The sequence below is a fragment of the Pelobates fuscus genome, chromosome 3, assembly GCF_036172605.1.
Source record: "Pelobates fuscus isolate aPelFus1 chromosome 3, aPelFus1.pri, whole genome shotgun sequence".
Taxonomy (NCBI): domain Eukaryota; kingdom Metazoa; phylum Chordata; class Amphibia; order Anura; family Pelobatidae; genus Pelobates; species Pelobates fuscus.
This window is the reverse complement of record NC_086319.1, coordinates 327,472,220-327,479,442: the sequence shown is the minus strand read 5'-3', so window position 1 is coordinate 327,479,442 and position 7,223 is coordinate 327,472,220.

Genomic DNA, 7,223 nt, shown 5'->3' with positions numbered 1-7,223 from the left:
ATTTCAACATTCGAGGGAGTAGTTCCAATTAACCACATCCCACATCAAGGTACATGTGAGCTTAATTCCGTTATTGCCTTAAAATTTACAGTAACAATGTATTATTGTAGGGAAACCCCATATACCGAACCTCAATGGGAACCTGGCAGAACACGTAACTTAGATGTAGTGCTCGGGGTCTAGAGTATCCCCATAACGATTACCTATGGCAGAGGTCGCGCGGCATTCAGGCATCCCCCACTTCTCCATGGTGTCAAAAACCTAATCTACAGTCATTGTATGAAGAGTGTTGAGATACCCAGTAAGCTGGATATTACTCTTGTACGCGAACGAAAGAAGTCGTGTTTCTATCTAAGTGTCAAGCTCAGGATATCCCGAAGTCCGTGTTCTCGATTAGGTGTCAGTGCGTTATCATCAGTTTCTATCAGTGGGTATCCATGCCGTCCATGTGTGTTACATGTCTGATGTATCGTGTAACCTATCTTAAAGTCACCTCACCCGGTCCCAATCCCCGAGATCCCGGTGTGCAGGTAGAAGAGAGAAGAAAAGGGATAGAAGCAGGGGAGAAGGGTAAGTGAGTTATATGGGTAGAACCGCTCCAACCGGGTCCGCGCCAGCCTGCGCCCCCGCCGCGGGGCCCAGTGCAGCTCCACCTCCATGGTAACGGGAAATATACAAGAACCACGGCATCCACATTTCTGCGTGTCTGGTTTCCCGTCAAAGCAGCATGTGCTTCTTCAGATCCCTGGATCTCTTCCACCCTACAAATCCACTCCGTCTTGGTAGGAACTACACTCTGTTTCCAGTGGGATGGAATGTTGGCCTTTGCAGCATTAAGCAGGTGTCATAGTATTAATTTCTTGTAAGACGATATGGATTGTGTCGAGACATGTAACAATGCTAATTCCGCGTTCCACTCCGGTACGTCACCCAGGATAAGCACAATTGCGTCCTTAATCATTACCTAGTATGGGATGATAGCTCTGCATTCCCACCAGATATGTATAACCATGCCTCACGTTTCCTGGCATCTCCAACACACCGGCAGAATCAAAGGGAATATACGGTGTAGTAAAGCTGGCGTCCTATACCATAGAGAGAGAAGCTTATAATTCATTTCCTGGTAGTAAGAGCTCATAGAGCTCTTATGTTACCAAAGCAGTGCTGCATCCCATTGCTGAGTTGTTAGTGACTTTCCGAGTTGCTCTTCCCATTGCCTTTTGAACGTCGCAGCCGCAGACGTGCCTCCGGTTAATAGATGTTGATATAATGCCGAGAGGGCGTGGTCTATCGTAGGTAAGGTCCCTACGCAGTCGGTCTTTGTGAGGCATAGATTCAGAGAAGTGTTTCAGTTGCAGATATCTAAATTGGAGGAGAGGGGTCTATGGTCTGTCACCTAGCAGCGACGGGAGGTCTCGTACGCTCCCGCCCATGAGGACCTTATGTATGGGTATGTATGTACCAGTACTCTGGATGGGCAATGCTCCGGCAGGGAGTCCCCCCCAAGGCTGCATTATACGTGATCGGCATCATTGGGCTGGGTATGGGGGATACGTGGTCTTGCAGTCTCAGCGTTTTCCATCCATGTATGGTCTGTAGGATCAATCCGTCTTCAGCAAGATGAGTTGGTAATCTTCCAGGACTCCCCCATATCTTCGCCTCCATTGTGGGTCCGAGGAGGCCCCTGTCCAGTTCCACCCATTGTTTAGTCGACTGGGCTAAATGCCAGTCCAGTATACGTTGCATGATCGCAGCCTGATGATATTTCTTAAAATCCGGCAACGCTAGTCCTCCACAAATTCTAGGTCGGCAGATGATGTCATGCCGGATCCTGGATCGTCCTCCTCGCCAGACGAAATTAATCACTGCTGTTTTTAGAGCGGAAAGAAAGCGGACGGTAGTGCGAGAGGGATAGTCTGCATGAGGTATAGGATCCTCGGGAGAATATTCATTTTAACTACCGCAATACGTCCGTGCCATATTATGTGCGGGTAGGACCATCTGGATAGGTCTGTGAGTACATTCTTCAGTAAGGGTGTGAAATTATGTCGATACACATCTCCCGGAGCAACGGTCACCCAGACACCTAGATATTTCATCTTATCGCAACACCAGTCGAACGCGAACTTCGATTCCAAGGACCGGAATTCCTCTGTGGGGAGTGTTTAGTTCAGGACCTCACATTTCGAGATGTTAAGTTTGAATCCGGATATTTGTCAGAATCTTTCAAATTCTGAGAGGAGACACGGTAGCGTGATCCTGGGGTTGCGCACAAAGAAGAGGAGATCGTCCGCATACGCAGCAACTTTATGTTGTGTTCCTTGCCATTCGTATCCCTATATATCCGGGTTCTGGCGGATAGCTTGTAGCAACGGCTCCAGGGTCAGTGCGAACAGCAATGGAGAGAGCGGGCATCCCTGTCGGGTTCCATTGCCGATCGCAAAATCCCGGGTCGTGGCTCCATTAATCCGCACAGACGCGCGTGGCCTGCTATATATGGCAGATATCCACGTGAGGAGTCTCTGACCGCATCCCTGCCGTCTTAGTGTCGCCAACATTTTTTTTCGGCATCAGTGGATAGTAGGAGCAATCGGGCCCCCATTTTCCTCGTATGGTGTTGGATAGAGAAAAGTCTAAGGGTGCTATCTCTAGCTTCTCGACCTGGGATGAAACCTGTCTGATTCACGTGTATCAAGTCGGGGAGGAGATGTTTAAGTCGAGTAGCCAGGACTTTTGTGAACAGTTTAGCGTCAACATTTAACAGCGAAATCGGTCGGTAACTGCCGCATTGTAATGGATCCTTCCCCGGTTTAAGTAGGACAGTAATGGTGGCCGCCAGGGATTCCTTTCCCAAGTTCCCCCCTTCGCGTTGAGTGCCTTGGTGAGCCACGGTAACAATATTCCCGAGAAGTGCTTATAATACCCCGTAGAGTAACCATCTGGGCCAGGAGCCTTGCCGGTTTTAGACGTCTTAAGGGCCTCAGCAAATTCTTCCACAGTGATCGGGGCATCCAACAATGATGCCGATTCTTGATTAATCGTGGTCGTGATCGCGTCGGATAGGAAATCCTGTATCTTTGCGCTTTCTCCCGCAGCCTCACTGGCCCCATGGGGCATGTACAAATTATATAGGCGCTCATAAAATACCTAAACTCCTCCGCAATTTTCTGTGGGAATGGGGAGATCTCCCCCGAAGCCAAGCGTATCTTGCGTATTTGTCTATGGGGCAGAGGGCCTTTCAGTAGTCTGGCTAGGTACTTACCTCCTTTTTTAGCGTGTACATAGTAGAAGCCTTTCGTGCGTTGTACAGATCGGAGATGTCTTTTTGTATAATTCTTTATTTTTCTTGTGCATGTTTATACAGGTAACATTTTGCCTTGCGATGCCACAATAGCATTAGCAGGCCAATTAGGTACAGTGAAGTTAACATGGCATACGATTTGACAGCACATTTTTTATATTGATATCTGAGTTGTAACAAATAGGTGGTCTCACCAAGCTAGGTAAACTGCCCTAGGTCACAATTGTAAATAGTATTTTAAGCTGGTGTTGCAGGCTATTCTTTTTATTTTTTAGTCATGCTTTAATTTATTGAGACATAGATGCAATACAATACATAAGTATAAGAGAGAGGAGTTAGAGCAGGTACACTTTCCACCAAAAATGTTATGTTACATTCTCTAGGATTAACTGTCTCATTGTTTAGTTAGGTAATCAAGAAAACAGGCTACACTATCTTGTCTGGGTATAAAAACAGCTGTATGATAGTGCGTCAATGAACTGCTAGACAAGAGGCATGCATTAAGGAAGATTATAGAGAGTGAACAATGCTAGCTGGTAAGATGAGACAATAAAAGGAAATAAACACTGGTGTTCGACTCCAATATGTGTGGAGTGCAATGCAATGCGTGTTTTAAAACAAATCAAAGCCTAAATAAAAGGTATAGCAAGGCTGGAGGCAATCAGAGGCACAAATATGCAAGACTAACAGCTAGCAAAAGGGAAACCCTTGGCTAGGTGAGATAAACGGCCCAGGATAATGAAACCTTGTTTAACCAAGTCCCTGGTTTGGGTGACTGAGGGCAGGTGCAGGAAGGTCAGCAGGGTATTCAAGACAGGAGTGAGTCGAATCGCTCCTCCAGCTCCAGCCATGGACTTGGGGGACATTTGCTGTTTTTTGACCCTGGGGTGACATTTCTGTCAGGAAGCATACTTAGGAGGGGTAGTTTAACCGATGCCTATAGTTGGCTGACTGTCACCTCCTGAGATCAGGGGTCCGCTGCTCCGCAGGTGAGGGCCACTCCAGTCCCGGGCGCCCATGTGTTCTTGGACCACGGTAGCTGTACTGCCATCCAGTGCTGTCGGGTACTGTCCCTTGGGCCTCCGCTGCGCTCTGGGTCTGCATTGCCATGTGTGTGCTCTCCACCGGAGTGGTTTGCAGGTAGGTGTGTTGCTCCCACCCCAGTGCCATGCTTATAGAGGGTGCAGCTTTCCCTTTGTCCTGGGACCGTTGCGGTCTCTGTGCCTGTGTTCAGACAGCTGTTGTGGCTGCATATCGCAGGAGTGGTTATGTAGGTGCTCTGAGCCGCCGTCATCTTGGGTTTGGGCCCTGCGCGTCCAGCACCCTGTAGTTAGCTTGTAAGTCGGCTTGGGTGCGCCCCAGTGTGGACCGGGATGACCCCCCCGGCCCAGAGGGGGGGGAACAGGAGCCGGCAGGCATTCAACGTTCCAGCGTGGGGCAGTATAGTAGGGAGACAGGGCAGCGGCCGTCCACCCCGCTCCCCCTAGAGTAGGCCGCGGCCTCCGAAGTCCCGTGCTTCCCGTGGGGGGATCCGAAACTCCCGATCTCGGAGTCCGCTACCCTTCCCACTGCTGTGTGAGTAGTTTCTTGCTGTTTGCGAGTTTGGATGTCTGCTTATTATGGCTCAGAGGTCGGATTTCTCAGGAGCCCTTCTGCCATGCGACCGGTCAGCATGGCGGTCCGGCCCCGCCCCCCCGGAGATGTCTTTTTAAAATGAGATCTTTAAGTTTCCGTCTTTGTTCCATTAATTCACCGTAAACCGCGTTCAGCTGAGAGCGTTTGTGTTGGCGTTCTAGCGTCGATATTGATTGATACAATTCAACCATTTCAAGCATGAACGCCTACCTTTTCTGGGATGCGATGCGTATGAGTATGCCACGAATCACACTCTTGTGTGCTTCCCATATAGATATCGGGGAGGTCTTCGGGGTGTCATTGTCACTAAAATATTGGTCTAACGCTTGTTGCGACTGTTCCTTGACGGCCGGGTCTAGCAGTAGTGCTTCATTAAGTCTCCAGGTCCAGGACTGCGGTCTGTACAGGGGCGAATCCAATTCTATCCTGACCGATCCATGATCCGACCAAGTGGCCGGCTCAATCTCGGCTCCGCGTAAGTGGGTAAGGCCCTCCCGTGCAATGAGAATATAGTCTATGCGGGAGTAACGATTGTGGAGAGCAGAATAGTAAGTATAATCTTTCACCGTTGGGTGAAGTGTTCGCCAACAGTCCACCAACCGCAGGGCTTCCATCGACTGTCGAATGGATCTAATATGTTGTTGCGAGAGGCAGCTATGACCCGAAGAGGAACCCAGTGTCGGGTCCAGCGGGGCATTAAATTCGCCTCCTACCAGTAGTATCCCATCCGTGAAGTCCTCCAGTTGGTGCATGACATTACGGATGAATGAAGCCTGTCTCCTGTTAGGCACATAGATATTCGCAATCGTATATATCTTATCGGCGATAACGCCTTTAAGGAAGAGGTATCTCCCCTGCGAGTCCTGCTGTCGTTCCAGTTCTTTAAATTCCAGCTCTGCCACTAGTAATATAGCTACTCCAGATTTATGGGCCGTGGGATGACTGCAGATGTAATTATCAGGGTAATGTTTGTTCCGTAGTCTAGGAGTCGATCCTTCCCTGAAGTGAGTCTCTTGGAGCATAGCTATTGCTACCCGTTTTTTCTTCAATTCTCAGAGCAGTTGCGTTCTACGTTCAGGGATGTTGAGGCCTCTACATTTCTGTGTGATAATGTGCAAAGGCGCCCTTCGGTAGGCCATCTCCACTACGTACGTCGGCTACAGTGCACTATAGTCACAGGGACCGGTATGCCGCTACTTCAGGGAGATCCCCACGTCAGGGGCACAGGCAGGCCAAGACATGAGATGGGGGTGGAGGAGGTAGTATAAGGAGATGAGGGAAAACGGGGAGGAAGAGAGAGGAAGGCGGGAGTTATATAAAATGCTGCAAGGAGAGAGACCGGTGTCCGGTGTCCGGGCTCGGGGCCGGCTGCGTCACGTAAAGTGTAAAATGTAAAAGGAGGCGTGCACCTAATTGTAGGTACCCCTCCAGATACCGGGAAGATCCCGGATCTAGTCCCCTGCCACGAAGGAGGGGGGAAAACTCGCGCAGTGACCAGTATCCGCCGGGGCTCGGTCCGGAACCAGCCCAGGAGTCGAGGGTCCCCACGGAGTGGCCACTAACTTCTCAGCGCGAGTATTTGTGTGAGAGAACGTGGCTCGAGCTCCGCCCAAGTAAGGTATCAAGGGAGATGTATACGGGGCATTCCGCTCCGCTGTAACCCATCAAGTAAAAGTTAAACGGAGATAAGCTATTAGCGCACAGTTTGCATTCACAGTAAAGGCACATAGGCATTTAACATCCATGAGAGCTATCTAGTGTCCTCCAACCACAATCCCCCCAGGCCAGTCCACCGTCACTGTGTGTAACCGAGTATCATCCCCCTCAAAGTAAATAATGTTATGACACCCAATCCCATAAACTCCCGGCCCATCACATAAACCACCGGTTTCCCGGTCCACCAACTATGTACAGGTTGCGCCATATGTGTGTTATATACTGCAGTCTGGGTCCCGTCAGATCCTACGAAGGGGGGGGGGGAAATGGGGGCGCACGCACCAGTCGAATCATAAATGTTGAGTGTGGTCATGGGCGTATATAGTCTGGGCATAGTGGGGGGGGGGGGGTCATAACTGAATATTTGAGTCTCATGTATGTCCAATCCAGGGTAAAATTATGTGTATATGTAATTGTTGATAGCGGGGCCTTAACTAAGTCGGGGAATAGCGTATCAGCCCGTCTAGGCATATCAGGAGGCAAGAATAGCTAGTTAATGTAGGGTAGCTGAGCTTCAGTAATGTATCACCCACATGCTACCAACCAGTGCTACCTAAGTACAGCTGTGAAG